The following is a 19,586-nucleotide window of genomic DNA, read 5'->3' on the forward strand; positions in this document are numbered from 1 at the left end:
CCACTCAGTGCTTTTCCCACAGCCAAACATACATGCTATGTTTATATGTCAGACACTTTAACAAGTACACTCCCAGCGTCTGCTCCAGGCACCCTCAGAGCATTCAGAACACAGAGCCATGCCCTGCCAGGCTGGGGCCTCTGCCAAGCTGCTAAGGGACTTTTCCATGACGGTCTTATTCAACTGAGTACTCTTCGACCCTCAAGAATACTAATGCCTGCACCCAACTAAAAGAACAAATAATGAGTGCTGAAGAGATAATACAGGGGGGAGAGCACTTGCCTTGCAGGTGGCCAGCCAGGGGGCAGCCCCTAGCTCTGCATAGGATGCCCTCAGCACTGCCAGAAGTGTCAGCGCCAGGTGGGTTCCCAAAACTCTACCATAAAAAAAAAGATGTAGGAAACAATGCCATATGGCTGGAAGATGTACAGTGCTATTAAGTAGTATGTTTGAAGCTTAAATTTGTTTAACTTGATTGATGGATGGATGGATTGGTTTCTGGGCCATACCCTGCGGCACTCAAGGGTTACTCCTGGTTCTGCACTCAGAAATCACCTCTGGCAGGCTGGGGGATCATATAGGATGCTGGGAATCAAACTGGGTCCCTCCCTGGTCAGCCCAATGCAAGGCAAACACCCTATCTCTCCCGCCCAAAGCTTACACTTTAAATGAAGACTTCAACAAAGAAATGGCCTGTAGCCAGTGGCAGAGAGAAGAAATGTGTCAAGTAACCTATCTAAACCCTAGTTCCTCTATCAGCTCTGCCTTGACACAGTATCTTTGCTGCTTTTTTATCAGCCATAACAGTACTTCAGACAGGTGCGGCTTTTCTATGATGAACTCAAAATTTGCAGACACTGGGACCTGAGCGATAGCATAGCAGCTATGGCATTGTCTTGCATGAGGCAGACCTGAGTTCTATCTCCGGCATCCCATATGGTCTCCCAAGCCTGCCTGGAGTAATTCCTGAGTGCAGAGCCAAGAGTAACCCCTGAGTGCCACCTGGGTGTGGCCCAAAAGCAAATAGATATAGATATAGATATAGATATAGATATAGATATAGATATAGATATAGATATAGATATAGATATAGATATAGATATAGATATAGATATTGCAGACATACATGCTGGCTACACAGAAAAAGCAGGTTTGGGGCCCGAGAGATAGCATAGAGGTAAGGCATTTGCCTTGCATGCAGAAGGACGGTGGTTTGAATCCCGACATCCCATATGGTTCCCTGAGCCTGCCAGGGTCAATTTCTGAATGTAGAGCCAGGAGTAACCCCTGAGCGCTGCCGGGTGTGACCCAAACAAAAAAAAAAAAAAAGAAAGAAAGAAAGAAAGAAAGAAAATAAAAAGAAAAAGCAGGCTCTGCTTACAGGCTTATAAGCTAGTATTACAATTCCACTGGGTGCACTAATATCACTTTAGCACAAATCAACAGGCTTGTCAAAGCCAGAATTTTACACCTGAGCTAGAGAGATAATATTGAGTCTAAGTGATTGGCTTACACTGCTGGGTGTGGCCCAACCCTCAACACCCCGCCAAAATAGAAACCCAGAATTTTTAATCAATGTCAGACCTGAATTTTCTTGTTTATTACAAATACATCTATCAAAGGCAACCAACACCCAGAGTTTTAATACAGTGAACAGGATGCCAGGTAAATTCCCAACAAACCAGTAGAAAATGTGAGAGAAAGTTTGTCCTGTGGTCTTGGCCTGAGTCATTAGAGACAAATACATTTGCTTTTTAATGGTTCTCATCAAAAGCTTCTCTAATGAACGTCTCTAATTCCACTGCTATCACTGTTTTATATAGTCTTAATATTTCCAGAGGATAAATCAGAAGCTAGCCTCCCCCAAAATAATATTAATGCATCAAGGGGCACCCTTGAAAGAGTTGTCTCACTGCATCAATATTGCCCATTTATTCATTACTATTCTATTTCAAATCTCTTCTTATATAAGACTTTCTTTTTATAGTGGTCTTTTCTCAATGATACAGTTTATATATCATTTTATGTATCAGTTTATGTATCATTATGTATCATACCTGTGACACACACACACAGTTTAAAATTAAGTTTGAGAGGCCAAAGAGATAGATCAAATGGCTGGAGCTCAGATCTCACATGTGAGAGGTCCAAATTCAAAGCCTAACCCCCCCGACAGCTTCCAGGAATGACTCCTGAGCACTGCCAGGTGTATTCCCAAGGTGCCCCCTAAAAATAAAATAAAATATAATAAGTAGAGCCAAAGATCCTCAGAATTCCCTGGGAGTGATTTTCTGGCTCAGAGCCAGAATAACCCCAAAGCTGCTGGGAGTGATCCATTCATCCCAGAAATAATAATAGTGATGATAAAATTAAATCCAGAAAAGAAACTGGATGGTTTTACTGAGGAGAGTGTGAAATTTTCTCCCACGTCCCATTTGAAGAAAGTGCCTCTTGCTTTGAATGCTCCTCAATCGGTTTCCTGCCACCACAGTCAGACATGTAACACACATTTTTTTTTAATCAAAACTGGACCCTGTATAAGACTATCTCAAAATTCACGCCACACTTTTTATAAGTCAAAAGCTTGCTGGTATGTGTGTTTTTTGGCTTTGTGGGGGAGGGCCTTTATGAAAATATTATCAAAAACATTGTAGAAAGACTATTTCCACATTTAAGGAATCACTGAAACACAAGTAATGACACTGCTTTTATCTTCCGATATTTTTTTCCAATATATATATATATATATATATATATATATATATATATATATTTGTTTGTTTGGTTTTTTTGGGCCACACCCGGCGGTGCTCAGGGGTTACTCCTGGCTGTCTGCTCAGAAATAACTCCTGGCAGGCACGGGGGACCATATGGGACACCGGGATTCGAACCAACCACCTTAGGTCCTAGATCGGCTGCTTGCAAGGCAAACGCCACTGTGCTATCTTCTCTGGGCCCTTTTTCCAATATTTTTTAATTTGGACGTCTGATTGGTCACCCAAAAAGGGGGGGGCGGATTTTTTGGGCTGTCATGAAATAAATTTCCAGCAGATGGCACTCTTGAATTGGAAGAGATTGAAGAGTAGCACATACTAACTACAAATGGAACAAAGTTAAACTAAGAGTGCAGTTAGAGAAATAACTACACTGAGAAATATCATAACAATGTGAATGAATGAGGGAAGTAGAAAGCCTGTCTAGAGTACAGGCGGGGGTGGGGTGGGGTGGGGTGGGGAGGAGGGAAATTTGTGACATTGGTGATGGGAATGTTGCACTGGTGAAGGGGGGTGTTCTTTACATGACTGAAACCCAACCACAATCATATTTGTAATCAAGGTGTTTAAATAAAGATATTAATTTAAAAAAAGAATATAGAGAATTTCACTACATTTCTAAAACCTTAAATATTCCTGAAAACTACATTATTTTGTATTTTGAGCATATGCTATCCTGTCAAGCTGCACAATATTAGTTGTGAAGTTTAATCATGAAATCCAGAAGTTACCAATACTATTATATCTAATAGCTATTCCTTCTTCATCTTAATCAGATCTTTCCCTTTAATGCTTTAAAATTGCTGAAGGTTATATTCTGAAATATTATTTTTCCACTCTAAATTCTGGTCTTAATTTTCACACATTTTGTACAAACAGATATGTGTTCATTTCTCTAGTTTAAGCTCTACATTTAGAATTTGGTATGACAGGGTCTCCCAAGCAATGCCAAGGGGATATTCAGCCACCAACATCAGTCAACAATGTATTACAGGGGCCTGAGGATGAGGTGCCGTTCAGGCCCTGTAGTGCTTGGGAGACCTTCAGGGCTACACCCTGAGGTGCTAGGAGACCTATGATGTCTGGGATTGAACTCAGGTCTAGTGTATGGTGGATATGTACCCGAACCACTGTACCACTTCCCAGCCCCTCATTACTGCTTTTTAAGAACCTTCTGCTAATCTATAGAATATGTTTGAGAATATTTTACTCAGCACTCATAATTTCCATTAAAGCCATAATGCTAAATAAAAGAGAAACGTCATCATTCTGAGTCTTACAATATTTTAAAAGTATAACCAGGGAACAATTTAAAAAGTTTAAATAATATTATGTATCCACTTCCAATACTGATCCGACCTATTCCAGATAGATATTTAAATATCATCACCTGCCATTAACTCTGTTCTTTAAATTAGAAGTGTCTGCTCTTGTGATGTCACCTTCTAATCCGATTAGCAGGGGGAAAAGAGTCTGTGTCATTATTCTCGCGTGTACCAGTCTGTTCAGACAAGAACCCACGCGATTGGTGTGTGTTCTCCATCGTATTCGATAAAGCCTGGTCCAAAGTAAATTGAATTATCTTAAGAGGGCCCAAGAGCAAAAGTGGAAGGTTTAGAACCTAATTCCTGTTCATTAAACTTCCATTTCCTTTTGATTCAGATGACAGCCTCTCTTGAATTTCCCTCTGAAAAATGAGACCAGAGCGAGACTGTTCTCGCTTTTAGACTTATATTAGAAAAACGCAAAAGCGTTGTAAACTATTGCATTTATAAATTCTGAGCCCTCCAGAAAGAAAGCATTTATCTTCAGTAATTCATAGCCCTCAAGTAACATTTGCTTTAACTGATCATTTAAAAAAATTGTAATATGGGGCCGGCGAGTTGGCACTAGAGGTAAGGTGTCTGCCTTTTGCAAGCGCTAGCCAAGGAAGGACCTCGGTTTGATCCCCCGGCATCCCATATGGTCCCCCCAAGCCAGGCGCAATTTCTGAGCGCTTAGCCAGGAGTAACCCCTGAGCATCAAACGGGTGTGGCCCAAAAAAAACAAAAAATAAATAAATAAAAGAAAATTTGTAATATAAGATCTGCATACACTCAAAAGATAAATTCTAGATTAGTTGGGCCCATTATTAATTTTGAAAAACTGAATAAAAGTAGATTTCTTTTCAAACTTTAAAAGCATGTCTCAACAAATTCAAAATAAGCTTTACACATTCACTTGTAAAACTAAAATAAACATCTGATGTTTTAATTACATCTGTGTGTGATCTAGAAACTGTGTGTGTGTGATCTCCTAGAAACTCAGAGCTTATCTTACTCTCCTATGTGCCCTATCCCCACCTCCTCGACATCCCATATGATCCCTGAGCAACACCAGGTGTGATTCCTGAGGGTAGAGCTAGGATTGACTACTGGGAATCGCCAGGTGTGGCCCAAAAACAAACAAAAATAATTTGGCAAGAAGCTCAAAACCAGTGAACAATGATAAAGATTCATTCAAGCTGTGCATACTAAGAAAAAATGAAAAAGAATGGATAAACACTTAAACTGATTTCCAACACTTTGTTGTTTCATCAACACATACGAAAAAGCTTAAGTCTAAAAACATTAAATAATTTGGCTCAGATCAAAGTTGCTTATTCATGGAGGAGCTAGGATTTAAACTCCGGTAGGTCCATGTGAAACCAGACGAGCATCCATCCCTCACTGACTGTCCCATTGAGGATGGGAAAGTCCGAGGCTCCATAAAAGTGGGGGAGTCTAAGCTTTATTACTTGTTCCTCTTTCCGGTCCTCTTTTTAAGTTCAAAGCCTTGTGTCTATGGGGTAATATGGCTCTGGGCCTTAATTGCTATAGTAAGAGACTAAATACCCTGTTATTACACTAATATAGTTCCTGTACAGTGTGAGCAGTCTCATGATGCCAAGACATGAATCATAGCAAGCTATGAACAGAGTTAGCATTTCCTCTGAAAAATGAATGACCTGTCACTCATAATTCTGGTTTGACCGTCAAAAGCTTAGGGGTGGGAGGTATATCCTTAAGCCTAGAGAACAGCCTAGATAATATGTACATGGGCCAGGAACCCACCCATGGCAGTGACTCCTGATATTGGTCCGCTATGTGGAAGCAGAAAAAGGATAAGATGATAAGTTATCCTCTGTGCAGGAAACCAGCCTAGAGTCCAGAAGCCAGAAAGCCTGAAGATGTGCCTGAAAAAAATAGTTGCAGTGCTTTGGATACACACTATAGGGAACTTTCTCAGGTAGTGCAAGGAAGAGGCCAAAACCTGGAGACTCTGGGGTCTTGTTAGCGAAAGTAAGATCAAAAGGAAATTGGTACAATCTAAATTCAGCTCAGTTTCTATTTCTTTGATTTTCTTGACACTTTACCATATTTTCCAGTGTATAAGACAGCATATAAGATGACCCCCTACTTTTCCTGTTAAAATATAGGGTTTGAGCACTGGAAAGCCGCATACCAGCAATGGCACCCGGTGGCTGGATGGGATGCAGCGCCCAGTAACTCAGCTCCTCTGTGTGCCCTGAAAGATGAAGCAGGACAAGCAGAGGACTGAGTGATGACGCCTGGCAGCTGGATGGGATGCGGCAGTAAAAGGGGGGCAGATCACTCGTCCCTGAAGCTGGAATAAGTTTCAGCATGCCATATACTGGCGTATAAGATGACCCCCAACTTTTAAGAAGTTTTCATGGGTTAAAAGTTGTCTTATAGGGGCCAGCAAGGTGGCGCTAGTGGTAAGGTGTCTGCCTTGCAAGCGCTAGCCAAGGAAGGACCACGGTTCGATCCCCCAGCAGCCCATATGGTCCCCCCAAGCCAGGGGCAATTTCTGAGCGCTTAGCCAGGAGTAACCCCTGAGCATCAAACGGGTGTGGTCCGAGAAACAAAAAAAAAAGTTGTCTTATAAAAAAATAATAATAATAATAATAATAAAGTTGTTTTATGAGGCCAGAGAGATAGCATGAAGGTAGAGTGTTTGCTTTGTATGCAGAAGGATGGTGGTTTGAATCCCAGCATCCCATATGATCCCCCGAGCCTGCCAGGAGTGATTTCTGAGCATAAAGCCAGGAGTAACCCCTGAGCAGTGTGACCCAAACACCAAAAAAAAAGGCATTTTATATTTTATATGCCGGAAAATACGGTACTATTAGGTACTATTAGTATTTCTTTAGGTTTGAGTCAAGTCTTTTTAAAATTTCTACTAATTTCAGCTGAAACAATCGCTGCCTATCTGCAGTAGAAATAAGCACACTCAGAGAGCTTGAAGAAATAAAGAAGCACAGTGAAAGGCCTTCTGCCCTCCCAGAGAATCTCCATCTTGGCTAAAACAGGGGTCTTAGAGATGAGGTTTCTGAAGAAAATTATGACTGGAGGTGCTGAAAATTCAGAAGTCATAAAATAGCTAATGAAGAAAAGGCAGTGTAAGACTTGCAGGACAGGGCCAGAGAGATAGCACAGCGGTAGGGCATTTGCCTTGCATGCAGCTGACCCAGGAGGGACCCGATTCAATTCCAGGTACCCATATGGTCCCCCAGCCTGTAAGAAGCGATTTCTGAATGCAGAGCCAGGTATAACTCCTCATCACTGGTGGGTGTGGCCCAATAAACAATTAATCAATCAATCAATAAATAAAGTATAAAAAAAGACTTTCAAGACAAATTTAACATTCCCAGTTATAAATATATTTTTATAATCATTTTTGGGAGGGTCACAGCCAGCAATGCTCAGGGGTTACTATTGGATCTGTGCTCAGAAATCACCCCTAGCAGGCTCAGGGACCCTATGGGATGCTGGGAATCGAACCACCATCGGCCCTGAGTCAGCGGCGTGCAAGGCAAACACCCTACCACTGTGCTCTCTCTCCAGCCCTGTTTACACTCTTAAGGTCATTCAAACTGATGCATTATATTTTCTTTAATTTTTCCTCTGAGTATGTGTATGTATGAGATAGGGCCCTACAGGAATGGAGAGTCAGTATAGAAACTCACTTGCCTTGTAAACTGTTATTCCCAGCTTCATTGTCTGTACCACATAGCATTCCCTGAGCAATACCAGAGTCACTTCTAAGCACAAAGCCAAGAAGAGGGGGCTGAAGTGGTAACACAGTGGTAGGCCACTTGCCTTGCACACAACCGACCCAGAATGGACCCAGGTTCGATCCCCGACATCCCATATGGTCCCCCAAGCCTGCCAGGAGCAATTTCTGAGTGCAGAGACAGAAGTAACACCTAAGCACTACTGAGTGTGCCCCCCCCCAAAAAAAAAAAAAACAAGAATAGCCCCTGAACACCACTGTTTTTGGTATGGTACCAAAACCAAAAACCAGTGACTGAAGAGATATTATATTATTAAGATTATTATTAAATTAAGATGTTTGCCTTGCACCTTTGATTGAGCCAGGTTCAATCCCTAGCACCACATTTAGTGCCCCAAGCAAGATGGGGAATAGGTACTGGATACCAACCAGGTTTGGCCCCAAAACAATTAATAAATAAACATTAAAAGATAGCCTGATATCAAAAAACTTCATGATTCTAAATGCAACCTGAGAAACCGTTGTTGATAACATCAATTTATTTTGTATGTTGTTAAGGTGTGTGACTACACTCTAGACTAGAGCCTCGATGGCGAACCTATGGCACACGTGCCAGCAGTGGCACGCAAAGGCCTTGCAGGTGGCACGAGGGGAGGTCCGCAATGAAGATATGCGGCGCGGCGGGAGGCAAGTGTGCCAGCGTCTGCTTTGCAGCTCACCTGGCAACAGGGCCGGACTGGCCATTGGGAGTACCGGGCATAGTGCAGCAGTTTGGGCACTCGGGCTCAAAAAGATTAGCCATCACTGCTCTAGAGTATTATAATTCTCATGTATATACTAGTAAAAGGTCAGTGAATACTCACATTGAAAATCAGGTGCTTACAGACAAAGAGGGGTCCACCTACTCTAGCAGCCCGGGGGGTGATGGTGGGGTATATGGGTTGTAGAAAGGAAACTGGGATGGGGGGAGGACATAGTTGGTAATGGGTATTCCCCTGATTCAATGTTAATATGTACCTAAAATACTGTGAAAGATATGTAAGCCATTATGAAAAAAATTTTTGTGTTTTAATCAGAAACTTTCTTTGACTTACATGTATTATTATATTATATTAATCATATTATATGTTATGTTATATTACTATGTTATGTTATGTTAGTTTACCTCATTATGTCAATCAATTTTGTCTCTTGAATAAATTCTTACAATAAAAAAAAAGAAATTAGGTGCTTAAAAAAATGGCTTAATTTTGGCCAGAGAGAGAGCGAGCTCAAAGGGCTGGAGCATATAGCTTACATGCAGCAGTTCAGACTCAATCTCCAGAACCATAAGGTCCCCAGAGCACCAAACCAGGAAGAAGTAGCCATTAACACCATCGGGGTGACTCCAATAACAACAACAAAGTCTTAGGTCCAGAGATAGAGAATAAGGATGAGAGTTTTCTCCTTACACGGTTCCATGAAAAAAATCCCTCCTTGCAAGTGTGAGTCTGATCCCAGCGCTACCCTCATGCTCTAAAACCAGGCCCACAGCAGCACTGCAACTGAACCCTGGTGATTCTGCAACTGAAGATGCGCGAGCTGCCAGGAAAGCAGCTCAAGTGGTCACGGACATTGTCATCTACGTGAAGCCCAGGCATTTCAGGCACCCTGAGTTCTATTACTGGATAGCTGGCTGGGGTCTGATTCCTGGCATCACATATGGTCCCTTGGTCCCACCAGGAATGATCCCTGAGCACATAGCCAGAAGTAAGCCCTAGGCACAGCTGCGTGTGGCCCAAAATGAGAGAGAGAAAGTGAGAGAGAGAAAGAGAGAATAAGAGTGAATGTCAACTATATTTCTTCGCCAGCAAAATTTGTAAACCAAGCTTTATAGTAATAAATCACAGCACTAATTTTAGATAACTTTTAAATACCACTAACTAGACAAGCATGGGGTAAACATGCTGAGTGCCAAGTGTTTTACAATCCCATCCTACAGAGAATAGCAAAAAAAGAGATGAAGACCAGAGCGATAGTACAGCAGGTAAGGCACTTGTCTTGCACAAGTTAGACCTGGATTGAATCTCCAGTCTCCCATATGGTCCTTGAGCCTTCCAGAGTGATTCCTGAGCATCACTGGTGGGGCACACAAACAAACAAAAAGAAAGCACAGAGAACAGGGCCAGAGAGACAGAAGAGTGAGTAGGTCACCTGCCTTGCAACAGCTGGCCTGGGTTCATTCCTGCCACTGCACACATGATTCGCAAACACTTTATTGAGTGAAGCTAACTGAGCACTGCTGGATGTGAACCCCCTCACCACAAAGAAAGAATATAGATCTATCATACAGAAAAGAAAGACATAGGAAATAACAAATGAGAGAGAAGTCATCAATAACCAGAATCATCCTCTTCGTTTCGAATTATGTCATGTAATAAACTTGAAAATGAGCACACAGACACAAGAGAAAATGAAAATGAATACACACAAAACTCTATTTTTCACTAACATATTTACTATAGAATTAGGTGTCTCGTGTGTTTATGTTAACAGAATTATAAATGTGTTTTGTTTTGTTTAGGGGGGGCCACATTGGCAGTGCTTAAGCCTACTCGTGGCTCTGCACTTAGGTATCACTCCTGGCAGGGCTTGGGGAACCATATGGGTTGCCAAGGATTGATCCTAGGTTGGCTGTGTTCAAGGAAGTGCCCTGCACACTGAACCATCTCTCCAGCCCCTAAATGTATTATTTTTATTAAACTCCCACTGTTTTTGTCAGAATAGGCATCTGAAAGAAAAAGGGAGAATCCACTATTTAATTCACTACTGAAATTAAACAAAGGCCATGTTCTATCAAATACTGTCTTCTGGGGCTGGAGTGATGGCGCAGCAGTAATGGTGTAGCGATAGGGCATTTGCCTTGCACACACTGACCTAGGACAAACCACGGTTTGATCCCCAGCGTCCCACATGGTCCCCCAGCCAGGAGTAACCCCTGAGTGTCATCAGGTGTGGCCTAAAACTCCAAAAAAAAGAAATATTTTCTGCATCTTCTCCATTGTATACTATTTCGGTGGTTCTGTTACTAGGATAAAATGAAATCCAGAGTTGATTTCAGGACTGAGACTATTGTGTGGTGCTTGTCCTTATTGCTATAGTGTTCACTGGATATCTGGCCATTTTCAGCCTATTTGATTTTTCTTTTATTTTTTATTTTTTTCTACCCCATTCTATTGATTTTCTTTCCTTCAAACAAAACCACATAACTCGAATTATCTAGATCTGCCTCTCAAATAGAGGGAGAAACAAGGGAGGGCACCAGGACCAAACAGATATATGATCACTAATAGTAAGCTAGACAAAGAGGGGCCACCTACTCTAGCAGCCCGGGGGGTGATGGTGGGGGATATGGGTTGCAGGAAGGGAACAGGGATGGGGGGAGGACAAATTTGGTGAGGGGTATTCCCCTGATTCAATGTTAATATACCTAAAATACTACTGTGAAAGATATGTAAGCCAATATGATCAAAATTAAAAAAATGAAATCCAGAGCATTCCCAAGAGCAAAGGCCAAAACTTGTCCCCATTCTAAACATAATCAGGATGAATGTCCTAAATCTCATCCACAATATCTCAAGCAGCAGTGACAGTTCAAGTCTGCCACACTGCCTGGTTATTCGTATTATACTCTACAGTGCAGCTGTAGAAACTTCGTTTCATAGATACTGTCTAGTCATGAAATTCTAAATAATCTTACCAAATTACTCATTCCAGATGCATTCTGTGTTGAAAGGTTACACAAAACTTGCAAAAATACTCTCTGAAAAATGTGCAAACTGAAAAAAAAATTACTTAATAAATTAAAGTGCAGATGAAAAGCAAACATTTATCTCATAAAAATTACATAAACTCTAAAACATCCTCAAGGGAACTATTAAGGAAAAATGTCTGAAACTGGGCCATAATACCACTTTACAAATGCATTTACCAACTCACTTCTGATAGATTAATGAAAGAGACAAAACAATTTCAGAATCAGCAAGAAAAGTCCTACCCTGCCCATTCAGACAATCATTCGGATAAAGTCACAGCTTTCAAACATTACTTTTCCCTAAAATTTCTATCTGATGAGTTGAGTTAGAGCTAACCAACCAGGGTTAGATCCCTGGCATCCCAGAGCCCACCATAAGTACAGAACCAGGAGTTAACAACAGACCCAAAAACTAAATTGTTTTTTAATCTGTTTTAAAAACAAACAAACTGGGCTGGAGCAACAGTAAAGTGAGTAAGTATTCACTTGCCTTGCACACAGCCAATCTGCGTTCAATCCCCAGCATCTCAGATGGTACCTAGAGCCTCCCATAAATGATTCCTGAGTGCAGAGCCAAGAATAACTCCTGAGCACTGTTGGAGAGCTCAAAACACAAAAATGAAACAAAAACGCCAAGTAAACTATATTAGGCAAGATGACGCGTAAACCACTCTCTCTTCACATTTCACACTGCATTTTCATTAACATGTTTAAAAGACCTGCTGAAAGACACAACAGGTGTAAGACACTTGAAGCAGATTCCCATTGGTAGCTGAGAAATAAAAAGCACCCCAAACTTACCTATCCACCCAACTCGCAGCTGTCAGGTGTGCGACAGAGCAAGTGTGCCTTCAAAGACAGCTGGCAAGCGGATCTCTATCCAGTGCTAAACTGTCCCCTTAAACATCTTGGATCTCTAATCGTGGGGCTGGAGAGATAGCACAGCTGTAGGGCGTTTGCCTTGCATGTGGCTGACCCAGGAGGGACCTGATTTGATTCCCGGCATCCCATAAGGTCCCCCAGTCTTCCACGGATGATTTCAGAGTGCAGAAACCAGGAGCAGCCCCTGAGCAACGCTGGATGTGGCCCCCAAACCAACCAATAAATAAATAAAGTTTAAAAAAAATAACATCTTGGATCTCTTATCCATTGTTACTGGCAAATGGGACCTTGTTTAGAGACAGGGTGTTGACAAATGTCATCAAGGTAAGATGAGGTATTGAGGTGGGCCCAAAATCAAGGGTTGGTTTCTTTGTAAGAGCAGAAAATTTGGAGGGAAAAGACACAAAGACAGACAATAGTTGTGTCAAGCTGGAGGAATGGCTGGCTGAAGCAGTCACAAATGAAGGGCCATTTGTGCTCCTAGAAGCAGGCAAGACAAGGGACAAACCTGCCATAGAGGCTTCTGAGGAAGCATGGCCAGAATAATCACTGATCGCAGGCTTCTGGGCTCCCCAGGGAACAGGGAAAAAAAAACCCTGCTGCTTTATACCAACTCACTTTGTAATACATCACTATGTCAGCCAGAAGAAACATATCTGTCACCCCAGCCACTGGGTCACAGAATTTATCTGATGATGTGGAGGTAAAGAGCATGCCAAAAATTGTAGATGCAAGAGTTAGGCTTGTCCCTTAAGTGATAAATATTTAGGAATTCCCCCCACAGTCTTCTCTCCTTAGATGACCAGTATCTAATAAAAATTAGTCTCTTGTCCATACCCCTTTGATAAAAAATAATCCGTTCTCTGGAGAAATGCTCCCTGTTTGCAAGGAAAATACTAAAATGACATAAAGTTGTTTCATTGAAAACAGTAATAGAAGGGCTGGAGCAGTAGCACAGAGAGGACGGTATTTGCCTTGTACGTAGTGGACCAGGGTTCAATCCTGGGCATCCCATATGTTCCCCCAGAGCTTTCCAGTAGTGATTTCTGAGCACAGAGCCAGGAGTAACCCCTGAGTGCCACTGGGTGTGGCCCAAAAACAAAACAAAAAACAGTCCTAGAAGTAAATAAGCATTCTTGCTAAACAAAAGAATTATGTCAACTGAGATTAAACACATAATTGAGGTTAAAATAACTAACCAGAGCTATGATACAGTGGACAGGGCTTTTGCCTTACACAAGGCCAACCCAGGTTTGGCTCCTGGAACTCCATGTGGTCCACAAAGCCTTCCATGAGTGATCTCTGAATGCAGAACCAGGAGGAAGCCCTGTCACCACTGGGGTGTTTTTTCAAAAACAAGAAAAAACTTGTAAGATCAATAAATTGATATAAGGGAACCAGTAGTCCTTAATTCCTCACCCTTTGAGAGTAGAATGATCCTAAAGTAGAATTCAAATGCTTTGGATCGGAGCTATGACTGAATGATACAACACTTGACTTGCAAGGGTGAGGTCCCGTGTGCAAGACCCAACACCACCACTCCCCAAAACAGCTTCGCCCAAAGCCCTAACTGGCAGTTAAATTCCTCGTCAAAGTGGGAAAATGAAGACCTTTTTATATGCAAATATATCCATGACTTAAATGAGTTTATCACCTTAAAAATATACTTATTTCAGCTCTCAGACTATTAGATAAACCAGATAAATCTAATTATGAGGCTGGTAACATATAGTAATATTTAAATATAAATGACACACCCCAGTATTTATGAAAAGTATATCTATTCAAAGTTTTGTCTTATACCTACAAGCGATAGAAAAGATTTGTGTGGGCCGGAGAGATAGTATGGAGGTAGGGTGTTTGCCTTGCATGCAGAAGGTCGGTGGTTCAAATCCCAGCATCCCCTATAGTTCCCTGAGCCTGCCAGGAGCGATTTCTGAGGGTAGAGCCAGGAGTAACCCCTGAACGCTGCTGGGTGGGACCCAAAAACCAAAAAAAAAAGAGAAAAGTTTCTGGTGTTTTGTTTTTATTTTTGGTTTTTGGGCCATACCCAGGGGTCGTGCTCTGGGGTGACTCCTGTATCTGTGCTCAGAAATCTCTCCAGGCAAGCTAGGGGGGACTATATGGGATGCTGAGGATTGAATCCGAGTCCATGTCTGGTCGGTTGTGAGCAAGGAAAATGCCCTCCCACTGTGCTATCTCTCCGGCCCCTAGAAAAGTCTTTTTAAACCACCAATATCCTTTCCTTGACAAGGATCAAATTCATATCAAAACCTAACAAAAGATTACTCCCAAATAACTAGCATTGAATTGTATAGGCAGAAAAATTAAAACTCTTAAGATATTTTACGCAAGTCAGAAAGATTCTCAAATATTTCAATATAACTGTCATTATCTACTAAACTTAGAAAATGTTGGCAGTTTCACAAGTATATATTATTCACAATTATATTTTTCTCTGATTTAGTAAGTTCTGCCGGGAAAAGCTATCATCTCTAAATCAGGCTAATTTGAGGACACCTGTTCTTCTTAGATGGCATCAAGGCATAGCCAGCTCGTATGACAGGGAACTCAAAATCAGGTGGTTTATCTGTTTTAGGGGTGGGGAGATTTAGGTGACACCCAGAGGTGCTCAGGGCTTGCTTATTTGTGGCTCTACGCTCAGGAATAACTTCTGGAGGCGCTCAAGAAATACTATATGATATTAGGGATTGGACCTAGGTCACCTTCCTTGTCTGCTGTACTATCTTTCTAGCTCCCTAGGGTCTATGTTAACCTCTTGGCTCCTTTTGACTTATTCATTTTTTTGAAATATATTTTTTATTTAAGTAACATGATCATAGTTGGGTTACAGTCATAACAAGAACACCCCCTTTCACCAGTGTAACATTACCCCTACCCCCCTTCCCATCTTCTGCCTGTATTCAAGACAGGCATTCTACTAGTTACTTGTTTTTAAGTTCAGTAAGTTGTATCTTTTTTTCCTTAAAGGATAAGAGTAAAAAAAAATACAGTAAAGGTGTGATAGTGGCAATCGCCGTTGTTTGTATAGGTCCAGAAAAATGGGGAAAATGGAAAAAAAAATCCTTGACCTGATTACAAAAAGGCCTCACCCCAGAAGTTTATTGGCATAAGAAAGACTCCGGGTTCCAGGCATACCAGTCTATCCAACTCCAGTCATTCTCAAGGCCCTGGTGAAACTTTTTCACACTTTAGCTGTTGTTGGTATCAGATTATTATATTTAACGACTCTGGATTCTGTGCATTTCTTTCATCGATGTCAGGCTGATGTGGAGCATCCTCTAGTTTCAGCATACCATTCAATGCGGAGCAATCTGCCCTGCATGCAGACTATTGCTGAGTCGTCTGGGTGTTGGGAGCACTCTTTGGAGTAAGTCACTGCCAAAGCAGTGGTAGGTCTTCCCTGGTAGAGGCTTGGATCCTGGTAATGTTATAGACATTTGTGGTTGTTTCCATAGATGGTATCCATTGTTCAGGTATGTGTGGGCGATGCCCTTTCTTCTGAGGCCTAAGCCAAATCATTATGCCAATGTTCAGGGTAAAAGGCCTAATTACATTACCAAATTTGTGTTCCCATCTCTATTAGATAAGAACTTGTTTGCATATGTATTATTTTCCCATTTTAATGTGCCTATGCAAAAGAGAAGCAATGCCATAAGATATTGTTGGAGCATCTGGGAGCCAACGAATAAAGTCCAACATTCCCCATAACTTGGTTCAAACATGCAATCTATACAGAGATACCCTTCTACCAATATTGCTTACAAAACAGATCTCAAAGGGGGAAAATCAAACAAAAAAAAAGCCAGTTGGCAAAATTGTCACTATATGAGGATGTTCGAAAAGAGTTATAGATGTTAAGGGAATACATATGAGATATACAAAGGAGATACACATGTTCCTTTTATGTTTTAAAAATAGTCAAGAGGGAGGGTGTTGTTTCCCAGACACCACTTTGGTCTGTGATTTGGACAAACGAAGAGCACATGGAGCCGTGTCCTCCCCTTGTTGCCTGCTGAAGCTTCCGACTCCCCGAGAGGCGTTTGCTTCCTAATTTCTGGAAGTTGAAAGTTCACCAGTCCCCTCCCAGCCCCTTGCAGGGACAAGGAAGCCTGGGGTCTCTTTTAAATTGCACCTCGCTAGAACCCACTTGCTGGGACCCTGAACAGGTGTCTAGGAATAACCCTGGGGACGGGGAGGAAGGAGAGAGAAGGCTGTGGGGGGCAGCCGAGACTGCATCTTCACCTTATCTTGGCAAAAAAGCCTACAGCATGGAACCTTGCCACGACGTGTTGCCTGCTGAAGCTTCAGACCCCACCCAAAAAATTACTGTGAACGATATGTAATCCACCTTGGCCAAAGCAAAAATCCTTCATACAGAAAAATGGTTAAATATGGGGTAACAAGAGATGGGAGTGAGGGAGTAAAGGAATAAAACAAGCTCCTGGACAACTTTCAGATTATGACAAGCAGATGAAACACATGTTATCCAAATATTTGTCAATATGTTCTGCTTGGGGGTGCTAGCTCCCACGCAGTTTCACAATGGACAGGTTTAATAAGAAAACTTTCCTGATAAGTCCTAAAGCTAGAACCTATTGTGCTGCTATTCCCACCTCGCTGGCTTGCCCAGCCATGTGGCCAGGAAAAGCCCTGGAGTTCCGGAGGAAGGAGGTAGAGGGGTGCTGGGGTGACCCAAGTCCCGCACCCCTTCCTAGGCCTAGATAAAGAGGCCTTTGGCATGGCAGAGGGCCGCCAAACTGGCAGCTGGCAGAACCTCCCAGCTCCCAGGAAGGAAGAAGATCCTTCCCGAGCTAGAAGGCCGAAAGGTCACGACTTATTCATGTTTTTAAAAAACTTAATAGATTGATTGGTTTTTGAGTCCCAGCTAGTGATGCTCAGGGGCTCTTGCTCTGCACTCAGAAATCGCCCCTGGCAGGGTGGGGGACCATATGGGATGCCAGAAATTGAACTGGGTCACTCCTGAGTTGGCTTCATGCAAGGCAAATACCCTACCGCTGTGCTATCTCTTCAGCCCCTTAAACCTAAATCCCACAATAGCATTTTCCACATGGTCACATTTCTCTGTCATAAAACTATCAGCAATAGCCTCAAAAATTGCAATGAGTCTGCAGAAAACTTGGATGAACCCCCTTTCCTGGATTACAGTAAGCAAAATACAAAATAATAGCGCATCTCTATTGTAACTACATCAAACAATTAACTCATTTTCCCTCTCAAAGCTTTCCTGTCATCTGGATTTCTTTAAGCAACCAGACCATAAAAAGAAATGAACAAAGAAAACGCTCTACGAACCTCTGAACATTTGCACCCCCAGTCAGGAGCTATTCACCTGCCAAAATGCTGATTAATTTGATGACCTTTCCATGTATTTTCAGTCTTCTGGGTTCCAGTTGCACAGCTGTGCCTCACATCTTTTTTGCAGATGTGTCACTTTTTCATGCTCAAAATCAGTGACTTGGAAAGTACAATTTGGCAGGAATTTCTGTCTTCATAAATGAGAAGACTGCCTGCCTAATGGTTGAATGATCCTAGCCCGGCAGCATTACTAAGAGTGAAGGACCCAGCATAATGAGCAGAACAGTGTTAAGAACATGGAACTCATGTGAAAACGTTCATCCAAGACCTAGGGAGATTGCTCGATGGGTTGAGACTCTGCTTTTTGTGTGCAGAAGGCCCAGGTTCTAGCTCTACACAAAATGGCCCCCTGCACACCATACTGGTAATAGACTCTGAGACACAAAAACAAAACAAAACCAAGCAAAAATAAACACCAACGTCCATGCAAGAAATCTGGTGCAAGGCAAAAGCCCTACCACTGTGCTATTTCTCCAACTTTTCTATTTAAATAAGTTTTCTCAATCCAGCCTTCTTGTTGAGTGGTTTAAAGTGTTGTTTAGGGGCCGGAGAGATAGCATGATAGGGCATTTGCCTTGCATACAGAAGTATGGTGGCTTGAATCCCAGCATCCCATGTGATCCCTCAAGCCTGCCAAGAGCGATTTCTGAGCATAGAGCAAGGAGAAACCCTTAAGCGCTGCCAGATGTGACCCCAAAACCAAAAAATAATAATAAATTAATTAATTAAAATAAAATAAAAAAGTGTTTTTAAAAATGTTGATGCCAGGGGCTAGAGAGATAAGACAAAAGGCAAAAACACTTGCCTTCCATGTAGTGACCCAAATTCGATCCTGGCACCCCATATACTTCCAGGGCATCTCCAGGAGTGATTCGTGATTATAGAGGCAGGAGTAAGTCTTGAGTACAGCAGGGTATGGCCCCAAAAATCAGAAAAAAAGAAAAATATCAATGTCAGACCCAACTGAAAGGTCTTGGGTATGAGGGTTTTTTTTTTTTTGGGGGGGGGTCACACCCGGCAGCACTCAGGGGTTACTCCTGGCTCTACTCTCAGAAATCACTCCTGGGCGCCGGAGAGATACACAGCGGTGTTTGCTTTGCAAGCAGCGGATCCAGGACCTAAGATGGTTGGTTCGAATCCCAGCATCCCAATTGGTCCCCAGTGCCTGCCAGGAGCTATTTCTGAGCAGATAGCCAGGAGTAATCCCCTGAGCACTGCCGGGTGTGGCCCAAAAACAAACAAACAAAAAAGAAATCACTCCTGGCAGGCTCGAGGGACCATATGGGATGCTGGGATTCGAACCATCGCACCTTCTGAATGCAAGGCAAATGCCCTACCTCCATGCTATCTCTCTGGCCCCAACGGGTTTTTTTTCCAACCACAAACATGTTTGTAGCCAAGGTGTTTAAATAAAAAATATATTAAAAAAATAATAATAAGATTTGCAAGTGATTGTCATGTAGCTGAGAATCTCTGATCCAAACCAGGTCTCAGCAAGTTGTTTTTTTTTCCAATCAGGAGTCATAATACCAGAATTGTAAGCCTCATGATTACTAAATTTATGACACATTCACTCAACTCTGTTTGTGGCACTAAATTGCCATGAACGACATATTAACAAGTATCTGTGGCTATATTCTAATTCAACTTTATTCGAGAACACCAAATTTTTAGTTTTATAT

General features: G+C 42.1%; 1 protein-coding gene across 2 annotated transcripts in view; it reads right to left on the reverse strand.

The window, feature by feature from the left end:
• ARMH4 (armadillo like helical domain containing 4) overlaps positions 1–19,586 on the reverse strand; it is a 141,347-nt gene that overhangs the window by 102,173 nt on the left and 19,588 nt on the right. The window lies entirely within an intron of this gene.

Source organism: Suncus etruscus, chromosome 3 (genome assembly GCF_024139225.1).
Source record: "Suncus etruscus isolate mSunEtr1 chromosome 3, mSunEtr1.pri.cur, whole genome shotgun sequence".
In the NCBI taxonomy this organism is placed as follows: Eukaryota; Metazoa; Chordata; class Mammalia; order Eulipotyphla; family Soricidae; genus Suncus; species Suncus etruscus.